The sequence below is a fragment of the Corvus brachyrhynchos genome, unplaced genomic scaffold (genome assembly GCF_000691975.1).
Source record: "Corvus brachyrhynchos isolate BGI_N302 unplaced genomic scaffold, ASM69197v1 scaffold7, whole genome shotgun sequence".
Classification (NCBI taxonomy): domain Eukaryota; kingdom Metazoa; phylum Chordata; class Aves; order Passeriformes; family Corvidae; genus Corvus; species Corvus brachyrhynchos.
In genome coordinates, this window is record NW_008239054.1 from 3,938,569 (window position 1) to 3,951,211 (window position 12,643).

The window sequence follows — 12,643 nt, forward strand, 5'->3', positions numbered from 1 at the left end:
TGTATGTTATATATAATTCAGCCAATTCATTGGGTAAATCATTTCATATGCTCCATGAAATGCAATTTGCTTCCGTGGCCAAGCATGACAAAGGTTTCACAGAACTGCAGTTGGCAAAGAGCTTTTCTAGGACAGTTAATTCAGGGCCTTTGAGATTGCTGAGGCATCTCGTCAGAACATTAAATAATCACACAATGTCACGAGGGAATATCTAATTAAGAGTCCAATTTCTCAAGGGTCTGAGCACCTGTTACAATGTGCCGAGAACCCTTAATTCCCACTGACAAGAGCAGCAGCTTAGGGTGTTCCCAGCAGGCATTTAATAGGATTGTGCCCTTACGTCATTTGGCTGGGGTAAGTCCAGGCCAGTCAGGTGAAGCAACAGTAATGAAACAAGACAAGATAATGACAAATAGGGTTACATTCCAGCAGGGGTATTATTACTTGCAGATGATGAAACATACCCAGGTGTGAAGTCCCTGTGAAACATAGGAAAAGATTTAAGGATGCATTCTTAGGGGTTAAATTCGTGCCTTTGAGAAAGATCTGTCTGTATTCATCCCATGCAAAAAGAGCTGTAAATGCAAAAGGAACCCTTTATCACCCCAGACCATTATCCTGTGTGAACAAGTAACAGAGTTCCCATCCGTGATTTGGTTTCCAAGAACTTTAGTGATTTAAACAACCCCATGAGGGTTATCTGCCTAACAAAGGCAGACAGCTTTTCATCTGGTGTTTGGAAAGCAGGAAGCTTGAGTAGAATAGGGAAATGGGGTGCTGAATTTCCCTGAGCAGCATTCTTGGTGTGACTCAAGAGGTAGAACAAAATATGAGGTGGACAGATGAAGACTTTCAGTAAGACTTTTCCCTCCTTCTTATATCCCTGCAGTTAGATAAAGGAGAAGAATGTTAGATGCAGCCAGGAGAGGATAAACATTGGATTTTGGCTTATGATGCTTCTCTCAGAGATGAAGGTAGAAATAGTATTCTTTTTTTGCCCTGAAGAAGCATTACAAAAAGGAGTAAATGAGTAAGGAGTTTGGCATTATGTTAAGCACTTTGGGGAGAGTGAAAAGTTAAAATTAATCTTTGTGTTGTCAGACTCTTAAGTGAGGAATGATGCATTAGACTACCTGATTTTATTTGATTGTTGGGAAACCAGAGCTGCAGTGCTGTTTCTTGAACAGAATTACAGGTTTCATTTAAAGACAGAGGCAAAGCGCACACATCATTCTGGAGTAGATCAGCATAAGCATTTTCTATATCATGAGTAATGTTTACTGGAAGAAATCAAATTACTCTTACACAGACCATCTGTTTTCTTTGCATGCAATCATGTAAGTGTTTTAGGACAAGCCATCCTTTTTAATCAATTGCAAATCTCTTATGGCAAGGCACTGTTTTCTGTAATAAAATCTATTTTTATGATAGATGTAAGAGTTTTAAATACTGGTTTCTCCTGCATAAATATAGTGTACATATTGTTCGTAACATAAAAAGAGGGGTGTACAGCATTAGTTATTATCTGTCAAGAACTTAATTTTAGGGCTTTTTGCATAGCCATTTTTGGATATTTGTTGGATCTGCAACTCACTGGTGTTCAACTATTATAGCAAATAACATAATGAGTAATAGTGTCCATTTATAGCCCAAGAAGTTGATTCCTGTCTACATTTAGTAAATGGAGTATAATAGGGTCTCTATTTTGTAGCATGACTGCTGCAATAAAAGTGATTACTGTGGAACATGATTGTCCATTGTCTAAGTTCTTACACTTTGAAACACTGAAGAAAACAAGGCATGGCTTATTAAAAAATGAGCCTGTGGAATGACATAATGACACTAAGGAAACTTGAACTTGCAGTCCAAGAAGGAGTCAATGATAGAGTGTGATATTTACTTCATGTTTAAGGGTAGCTCATTCACAGACGTAATGGTCCCATTCATTTTAGTGGGTGCTGAATTGAGCCTACTATTTTATTTTTTTATCACTGCCAGCTGTCAACTTCCCTGATTCATCTATTGTCTTTGGGTGCACAGAGATTGCTCTTGAATTCAGAGGAGGCTGAAGGTCTGCATCTTTAGCAAAGTCTCTGATTTCAAAAGCAGCTGTGTGATTGCAATGCCAGAATTTGCTCTGTATTGAATCAAATGACCCTGAAATAAAAGAAAGAAACAAGAACTGTAAGTAACACAATTGAAAATTCCCTGAGCAGGTTGGCTGTCCTTCTCAATGAGGTTGGCAAGCCTGAATTTCATTTGTTCAGACACTTTCAAATCAATGCTATTTTGTCTGAATAATTAAGCTGCTTACTCTGGCTTGAAAAGTGTATGGTGCTAAATTCTTGCACTTTTTTGGGTAAACATGGAAAGGCAAAGAGGGAGAAACAGATGAACCATGCACCAGGAAAAATTATAGTGCCTACAGTCTTGTGCCATCCTATGGTACAGTGGAAGTTTCCTGCTCAGGGAAACATCAGGTGAAATGAAGGGCCTCTATAAGTCCTCTTGTGAAGGCTGGACTCAAAATCTCCATGTCCTCTGTATTGCCACTTACTCTAATGTCGCTTGTGAACTGACATTATGTGGCACAGGGAAAGCTGCCTTCTGAACTCTGCTAATCAATCCTAGCACCTGCCTAAACCTGCTCAGTCAAGGATCAGCTGAGAACTAGGGCATCAGTGATTTCCTTTTATCAGTTTGCATTAATTCAGTAAAAGGAAAAAAGCAGAACAAGGTGAATGGCTTATAAAATCATAGAGGTGATAGACAGTGAAAGATAAAACAAACTGTAATTAGTAGCGGTCTAATAGTTTTACCTGTTTGCATTTTTTTGTTGTTGTTGTTCAAATTCAGCATTCTTTCTTTGAGAAAATTATTAAAGATTAAATAAATTTTTACTTTTTACTCCCTCTGGTTTGTTTTTTTTTCCTATGTTCACTCTTCTTTAATTCAGATGGAAGAAAACTGCAGGCAAATTAAGTATGTCATAGAATCACAGGAATTTTTTTGTTAGAATAGACTTCTGGAGGCCTCTGGAGGGTATCGACAATGTCCTAGTCTAAGCAAGAAAAAAATAGATAACATCACTCACAGCCCTGTTCTGCTGAATTTGGAGTATCTACAAGGATGGAATTTGCCAGCCTCTCCCAACAATCAATTCCTCAGACTTCCTTTTGTTCCCCTAGAAGCTCATCTGGTTGTTTCTCATGTTCCTCACCAGTTTCAAATCCAGCTGAGGTGTGGCTTCCCCAATTTCACCCAAGCCATCCAGAACAAGGAAGTTCTGCATTGCTCCCAAGTAGCCTTTCCAGCCTCTTCATCCTCAGCTGTCCATCTGCTGTGCCTGCTTGACTTCCCACATGGCAACCTGGGAAGTCCCAGTGCATTGGGGGTGCTTCTTTTCAGCAAGCAGCTTCCTCTTCTGGGCCACTTTTGCTGTCTTGGCTTTCAGGAGACACTTTTCAGTGGGAGCTGTCAAAAAAGTTGATGCAAATGTTTGGCTTATATTTTTTGTGTCATTCTTCTTATTTCCATCTTCACGCCTCCAAATCTTTTTCAGCAAGATATAACAGGGTAAGGTGAAAGACATCAAAACAATCTATTTCCACTAGGTTGGTTTTTTTTAGTATAATGTTTCATTTGCCTGTGAGTAAATTTACTATGGTATTTTGATTTTTTTTTGTCTTGTTGTTTTTGATGGGTTTTTTTACCCAGAGCTTTGGAACAGTCACCATATGAGTTCTTTAGCAGCTTCAGTAGAATAGACACTATATTTTCCAGCTGTATGGCCTGTTTTTATCCAAGAAAGATATTTTCAAGTATTTAGCACTGTCATAGAAGACATTGGCCTATTTCTAAGAACAGTAAATGCTAACACTACTGCTTGCAAATTATCACATTTTTATTATCAAGAAACAATTCAGCAAAATTACTTAATTTGCTTAGTGGTAAACTATGAATTACTGTTGTCATAGCTACATTGTATTTTGATACAGTAGATTTGTTCTTTGAAACCATAATAAAATAATTTGCTCAATAGCAAGTATGATGCATATCTTAAATTACAATGAATTTCTTATTGCAATGAATATCTTAAAATATAAATACAGAACCACTGACTCCTTTTTAAGTGCAGTAAATACAGAATACTGCTGTTTATTTTAGGAATTTCCTGTGTCTCCAGTGCTGATTACACTGAAGTGGGAATCTATGACAATGTGCCATATAGGAGACTTTATTTATAGTAGCTTTATAACTGATCTAAAGTAAGACAATAGATTTTGATACCCATGACCTTTAATAGAAAACTCTCTGAAAAGAAGTTTCCAGTTTTACCTCTGAAGTAACCCCTAGTGAAAGTCCTTTGTATTTTAGACTTTGTGAGGGAATTAAATAATGACCTGTTCTTGGTTTCTTTCTTCCTCAGTTACTTCTGTATCTTGGCTATTCAGCTGACAAAACAGAAAAATTATTCAGGGGATCTCTACAAAGCTAGACATTTGCCCATTTCTGCTTTTTACTATGTTCTTAATTGCAGCATGTTTGGGGTTTGCATGTTTGCTTTTCTCTCCTTGACCTATTGCAGTCCAGTGGTTGTAGAGGATATGATCTTTGCGTGTGTTCCAAATTCTCCTCTTCCACCTCTTTACCAGATGTATTTTTGAAGGAAATGGAGCAGAAAAGTGCCATAGATGATTACCATGCTTGGCTTTAAACTGGTCTCCCTCAGCTTACTTGGTGGTACAGGGAGGAAAAGAGGGAAACAGAAATGCTTGGTCACAATTTTGAAATATATTTAGGTCTGAGCAGTTCATCCTTAAAGAGGAATAGTCTATAGGTATTCCAAAAAAAACCATAAACCAGTGAATAATCTTCATTCTGGACATTCTGGAGTGAAAAACAGTAGAAAAGATAGCTTAGAGAAGGTACAGGGAAGAGAACATGTGTAGAATGGTGAGATTGAATTAATGCTTCAGATCATTGTAGTATCTGAACATTGGGATAGAAACTGAAAGTAAATGCATTTAACAGTGATGAAAAAAAAACCCTTATTTAAAATGTACTCTGTTAACTAGCAGAATTAATTAAACCATTGAAAAATGTCCTCACACACATTACTTCTCTATGACTAAATAGGGCAGTGTGAAGCATTTTGACCCTTACTAAACAGTAATTCCCCCAGGCTGCTTATTTTCAAACCAACTCTTGGTGTTTTTATTCCTCAACAGTAGCTACTGTTGAAGGCAGCAGGTAGGAGCTACCTGAAGTACGGTATGATTGGAAATTATTGTTCCAGTGCCTTCATATGCCACATTTGGTCTCTTTATCCTCTCTGTCGCAGGTAACTATCTTATAGACAGAGCAAGAAAAGTAAATTCACTTGGCTGTTCCATATCTCTGAGGAACCTGATGCATGAGTGGACTAGAGAAGAGAAAGACAGAAAAACTCCAAAGACCTACAGATCATCTGGCTGGCAGGGTGAGTAAATGTCCTGTCATCTCAGTCATGTGTTGTCAGGCACACAATGAGCAAGCCTGCTTTAATCATTGCTTCAGAAATTACTTACTGAGTAATTGTGGAGAAAAAATAAGATTAAAATATGTTGTGTTTTCAGGACTCTGACACTGGTGCCTCACATGCAGTCAGAAGTACTAAGCCAAACACCTCCTATATTTGCAGTTCAAGCCTTGAACATGCATTTACTAGATAGGTAGTTCTGTGAAGGGAATGGGGGGTTAATGCATGCTGTGATGTTAAGGCTATTTTCAAATGGGGTAGGTGAAACAGAAATATCTGTTACTGAATCAGTCCAAACTCCTCATGAAACAAAAAAAAATCCAAAAGAGGAAAGAAAGGAAGAAAACTCATTTCCCCAGTGCTGTCTGTACTTAGATTCCTATGGATGTGAGCCTGTGTTCCCTGCTTTTCCTAAGCAACTTTTTCTTATTTACAAAACACAATTTAAAAAAATTACCTAGCTGAGAAGCAAACATGCAGTAGCCTTATGTGATAGTCAGATAGTAATTAAATGATCCCCTTTTCTTTCTGGCTTTGCCTGTTCCAAAAGATGGTAGAAGCAGAGACTGTAGCAGGTTCTGGAGCATTTCCTCCAGTTCATAGCAGTGAGCCAGGGGGTCTGTCAAGTACCAGCAAACCAATTCAAGGGAATCAAGAGTCACATGTACAGAGGATGACCTATTTTTCAAAAAGGTGTTGCAAATTGAAACAGGTGATGAACATGGCAGAAAAGATGACCTGAAGGTTACCTCAGAGTCCTCTGTAGGGTGGTTTGTGTCTCTGCAAAAAACATAATAAAAATGTTGCCTTCCTGCATTGGGGTGGTTAATGCTTCCCCACTGTATTTGGTCCTGCCCATTTCTGCACCCAAAACATTGGCCAGGCCCCATATGCTTCTGTCCTCTCTGGTGGGGCAGAAAAGCATGAGTACAGCAAACCCATTTTTCCTGCAAACCATGCCCAGTGTAAACTTGTTTTTAGAAAAGAAAAAAGAAGCTGAATTCCAGTTTTGGCTGCTTGAAGATCCACCCTGTCTAGGAACCGTGTGACAACTTACTAAAGCCTACAACATGATAAAACAAAAATAAAAGGCACTCCACAAGACAAGATCTTTCCTTCAACTCCAACTTCAACTGCTCTCTGATAGGGGGAGCAAAACCTTGCAGTACAATAGTGCCTTTAGAATTCATATTAGATATTGTGTTTAGTATATTAGGCTGTTTTTCTTAGCATATAAGCAATATTTTGACTTTGGCGAAAGTCTGCACTTTCCTACTCCACATTCTTTGAGGGCATCTGTCTAAATGCAAATGTTGTCTGGACTTTGCCTTATGCTCCAGTTAGAAAAAGGAAAATTTTGCTATTTTGCCTTTTGTTGTGCTTTGAGTTACTTTGATTTCTGTAAGTACTCCTCTGAGTGTGCTGGAAGATGACTTCAGTGCACAGAATTTTTACAGAAATCAGGTAATTCGCTTGCCCACTCTGAACCCAACAGTAACAACCAGCCGTGTTCTTTCTTTTGGGACTCTGAAATCCATAGGAAAAGCTGTTCAGATGCTGATGAGTCACTTTTCTGCTCTAGCAGCTGCTTCTTGCCTCCTTGTGGAAAAGGAGGTGGAGCAGATACAGCCTGGGGGTACAGGTTTGTCGGTACTTCACAAATGACAGTGTCTTCAACAGTGTTATTACACTCTTTTTTTAATATATTATTGTACTTTCTAAGCCACCACTTATTTGCCCCTTAGTTTTCTACTTTATTTTATATAATATCTGTGCAATAGAGATGGACTTGATGTGTTTTGACACAGTGATGTCACCAAAATGAGGGCCAGTGTGACTAAGAGCAACAAAGGTGTTCAGTAAGATGTCAACAGAGTTGAAGATTAAAGTTAATATTTTTTTAATTCTTAAAACCATTTCTATAAGTATTGCTTTTGCAATTCACACATAATATCAACCTCAAATTCAAATCTTGTTGAAGCTTCATGAACATTACGACAAGGAAAATTAGATGTTGGCAAATGATTAAATGTATAATTAAAGGTTTCACAGTTAATCCTGTCACTGTCGTGATTTATGGTTTACTATTTTGTCTAAGTAGTGCACTTCTTTTCTAGTGTTTTTTCTTTCCTTCATTGTTGTTAGCAACTGTATTAGTATGGTAAGGAAAGTTTTCACAAGGACAACAACACTTTTGTTCTCAGCTGCAAGATAGAGAGGAGAGTTAAATCAAAGCATAGAAGATGCAGTGCACTTCCCACTGCAGATGGTGGGAGAATTGTGACATGTTTACACTGCTGGGCCAGCAATGCCTTAGTTGTAAGAACAAAGGGCAGGATGTAGCCTCTGTGCTTCTCGGCTGTCATATTTAGGGCTGAAACAGGTGTCTTCAGTAGCCAGTCCCAGGAAGGCTGGATAAAGACATGAAGCTGGGACACACAATCTCCCTCAGTAGTGCATGCCAGAATTGGGTGGAAACCTGCAAACGCAGCAGAAACAGCCTTGAAATAGCCCATAGCAAAGGCTGAGCAGCGTCCAGTGCCTACAGGCTGTGGAGTCCGGGCCCGTCTCCAGAGGTAGGTCCCCATAGCAGGATTTTTTAAAAGGACTCATCAGGATTCATGGGTGCCACAGCTGCCCAACAGATATATGGGACCTTGTTGCTTGTGTGAAACCAGTGGCTCTTCCCTCCCTTTCAAAGCTGCCCAGCCTCTGGGCTATGCTATCCTCTCTCTCCTTTCTTCCAGCTGAATGAAATTTGCAACTTCACTCTGGCAGGGCTGTAGCATAGCTAGTGAAACTGTCCCAAATCCTGTTTTCCAAACCAGCTTGTAGTTCTGCTAGACAGGTGGTGTCCACACTGCCTCCAGGTGGGGAGAGCCTGGAAATGGGATCCCTCACACTCAAGTGAGTGTTCCAAGTTACATTTGTGTAGTACAGAATACTACTTCTTCCAGCTACGTCATAGAAAACAGGCCAGAGCAGATCTGAGATTTTGGGACTTAGGTGTTGATTCAGGCTCACAAAGGCTCTTGAACTTGAGATGAACATCTTGTTGCTGAGCTGGAGTTGTTTCTGGGACTTCAAAGACAGAGTGAGAACTGAATTTTCTGGGGATAGTTTTCATATTTAGATGTGAAAGTTTTTATGTGCTCCTAACTTCCTCTTGATCAAGAACCCACTTAAAGAAATAAGATTTATTCTCTTACCAACATATGGTACTAAGAGTCTCATTTTAGAGTAATTTCAACAAGTGTTATTTCCAGACTATTGCAGGATGAAATAGCTTAGATTTTATTTCTGGTTGGGCGTTTGCATTCATGTTAACTTCACCTAGTACTGTCAAGCTCAGCAGAAAAAATATGTTGTCATCTTCACAGTTTTAACCTATGACTTATAGATGCACCTCACAGCAATATTTAACATGATTTAATTATGCTCTGTTGAAAGTATTGTATTTTACATTCTCCTTACTATTGTGTAATATTATTGTGTTTCTTCATATTCTTTGTCTCATTGAAAACACTGCGGCCATTTCTTTTGATCCTCTGCAACAATTACAATAGAAACTTCCAAGAGATGTTTACAGAATTGTAGCCAAATAGAAAGAGTAAAAATGAGTTTTCTTGAGAAATGGTTATGTAGAAAAGGACTTCTGTTTTGTCTTTCATCTTTTGTCTTCAGTATGTCTCTTTGTCTTTTGAGCAAGTTTTTCACTGTCATAATATTTTTCAGCTATTGTTTCTTCTTTTTTATTGCTGTTTGTTTGGTTGAGGTTTTTTTGGTTTGGTTCGTTTTGGTTTGGGTTTGGGGGTGGTTTTTTTTGTTGGTTTGTTTGTTTATTTATTTGGTTGGTTTGGTTTGGGGTTTTTTTGTTTTTAAGGTAGGTAACCAGCAAGAAAATGCTGTTCCGGGGAGTTATAAGAAGTCATAACTCCAGTACTACCTTTCTTAATATCTTTTGAGGTTGATATTAATGCCTTTTGAGCAGATGTGTGTTTTAGGCAAGGATTTGTTCACATTAAACTTGTGATTTTTCCTTGAGTTGTAATAGCTAGTTTAAGATCTGGCAATCCACATGAGAAGTTCCTGTTACTCTACTTAATCACCAGACCTTTAATCAGCTGCCTGGCATTTTTCCCTGCCATTGCAGTTCCCGTTTGAATGAGAGGTCTCTCAAAATTTTGTAACAGCTTTCATCATATCTGACTAACTTAATTAGTGATTGGTTATTATCTCCTCTTCAGAATAATAATTAAATATGTGCAATAAATCTAGGCCTACAGAAGTACTGTGTTGTACCATTTTATGCTGCTGATATGAAACTGGGGGGTGTGGAAGATGCAACTGATCATAAGCTGGAGAGTTGGACAGAGAGAAACCCAATGAGGTTCAACAAGGGCCAGTGCAGGGTTCTGCGCCTGGGGAGGAATAACCCCAAGTACCAGTATGGGTTGGGGTCTGACCTACTGGGGAGCAGCTCTGCAGAGAAGGACCTGGAGTCTTGGTGGATGACAGGCTGACAATGAGCCAGCAGGGCCCTTGTGGCCAGGGGGGCCAGCGGGATGCTGGGGTGCACTGGGAACAGTGTGGCCAGCGGGGGGAGGAAGGGGATCCTGCCCCTCTATTCAGCTCTAGTGGGGCCACATCTGGAGAGCTGTGTCCAGTTCTGGGCTCCTCAGTACAAGGAAGAAAAGGAGGAGGCCAAAAAGATGATTTGGGGTCTGAAACGTCTGTCTCTAATGAGGAGAGACTGTGGGAGCTGGGCCTGTTTTGTCTAGAAAAGAAACGACTGAGAGAGGATCTCATCAGTGCATATATATATCTCAGAAGTGGGTGTCAAGAGGATGATGCCAGACTCTTTTCAGTGTTTCCCAGTGACAGGTTGAGGAGCAATGGCTGTAAATTATAACACAAGAAGATCCACCTCGACATGAAAAAGAACTTCTTTACATTGAGGGTGTCAGAGCACCTTCTGCCTAGGGAACAGACTGCCCATGGAGGTTGTGAAGTCTCCCTCTCTGGAGACATTCCAAACCCACCTGAATGCACTCATGTGTAACTTGCTTTGGGTGACCCTGCCTTGGCAGAGGGGTTGGACTGGATGATCTTCAAAGGTCCCTTCCAACCTTAACAATTCTGTGATTCAGATCTTGCTATTATTTAAAGTTTCTTGGTGTAACTCATTTTATGGGTACAAAAAAGTAAGTGTGGTATCAGCTACCCCCTACAATGCTTGAGATTTGTAGTCTTGCACTGTGAAGCACAGGCATATATCACCCCACAACAAGATGAATGGTCCTGGTGGCTTCAGTGGGTTTTCAGCTTTGCATAAGTCACAGTTTAAAGATTGCAGCACTTGCCTTCTTCGCGAGAAGCTTCCAGAAGAGCACTGCTATGGGCTGCTATCCATAATATTTAGCCCTGCTTGTGCTTAGGAGTGAATAATTTCTGGAGACCTCATATACAAGCATATTTTGACAACACTATTTGTTTGGTTTTTTCATTTTTTAGAAAAATTCCTGCTTTTCATAGTAGATTGAACAGTGTTTGCTTCTTCTAAGCCATAGAAATCTAGTGTGTAAATTCATTTGAGCTTGAGGATTACTATCCTTTTAGTGTTTATGATCAAAACTGTTAGCAAGACCCTTGGGACAAACTCCTTACTGGAATGAAATAGCATGGGTTATTTGAAGTCAACTGGTTGAGCCATTCCAATATATAGTAGAAAGGAAATTGGCCTCTGGTCCTTATACCAGTGGAATATACTGGAGTTTTTATATATGGTACAAGCATATAAAAGAGTACAAAATTTGGAGGCAGAGTATATTTTCTGCTGTCTGCCTGACTCAGTACTAGAATCACAAAATCATTAAGGTTGGAAAAGACCTCTGAGTCTTTAAGTCTATTAAGTCCAACCATTAACCCAACACTGCCAAGTCCACCACGAAACCACCTCCCTAAGTGCCACATCTACATGTCTTCTAAATACCTCCAAGGATGGTGACTCAAAAACTTCCCTGGGCAACTTGTACCAATGTTCTCAGTGTAAAAATATTTCCCAAAATCCAATGCAAACCTCCCCTGCTATATTCTATAAGGGTTTGAGAGTTCTATAACATAATCCCACTGGGATATCTGCCCTGTTGGCCTTCCCTCTAAACATTCAACCCATCATTAAGCTCTAGACAGTGAAAACACTCCCTATCATACAGGGCTACCCCAACTACCTTTCTTTCCTTGTCTATCCCTTCTTAAGAGCTTATAGCCGTATGGTTTGGACTCCCTAGATGCTACAGTGTTAAATATGCCATATTGAAAGTTAAGAGATAGAACAGATATTTTCATCAACTGGGAAATGTGCAAAGTTTGAGGTTTGTAATGTAGATGCAAAAATTACAGCTGAGATCCCTGAGAACGCATCAGATTAAAGTCCTGTTTAGGTATAATGGTCCTTTTTAATTCCCATTGTACATATTTTTTTCTTTTTAGCATGGAGGTGTTATGTGATATTACAGCTTATAGAGGGATTTCTTGCAGAACAGGGGCATATGATACCCCTGGAAAGATTGGACAACCCAGGGTTGTTGAGGAAAAACCCCTGAACTGGCCCCCGGCTGCAGGCGAGCCTGGAGAGCACCTGGCTGCAGGCAGCCCTGAAAGTCCTTGGCAAAGCAATACACCGGTCAGCTCCCCCACAGATTAGAGGCCATCTAGAGGGACTGGGCGTGAATCTTTGCAAAAGTAGATATAAGCTTGTATAGTTGAACAATAAATGGAGAACAATGCTCAAATCATATCGGTGCATGTGTCATTACTCTGGCCAGCTCTCCAGCACTCAAACCCCCCAAAACCTGGCGCCTGAACAGGGACTCGAGTGATTTTTCACTTAGATGCGGTTTGTTTTCACTTAAATGCATTTCGCTTGAATGCAGCAAAACTGAATCATTGCACCAGTGGTGAGGAGCCTGGAGAGCTAGAGCAGGAGTGTCCCAGCAAAAAGCTGAGTGGAGCTGGAGACCGGAGCTCACGCAGCCGAGCGAGCCCCTGCAGGTAAGAAGCTATGGAATACTAGGCTGGCACTCGTCTCCTAGCCAGTATCCTCTCTAAGAAAAGCAAGAC

The 12,643-nt window shown here is 39.9% G+C and overlaps 1 protein-coding gene across 11 annotated transcripts in view; it reads left to right on the forward strand.

Moving 5' to 3' along the window:
- LOC103619037 (poly(rC)-binding protein 3) overlaps nt 1-12,643 on the forward strand; it is a 495,171-nt gene that overhangs the window by 101,115 nt on the left and 381,413 nt on the right. For all 11 annotated transcript variants that reach the window (XM_017739090.1, XM_017739083.1, XM_017739086.1 and 8 more), the window contains one exon: nt 5,345-5,482. The gene's annotated coding sequence lies outside the window, so the exon portion shown is untranslated. The remainder of the gene's footprint in view (nt 1-5,344; nt 5,483-12,643) is intronic.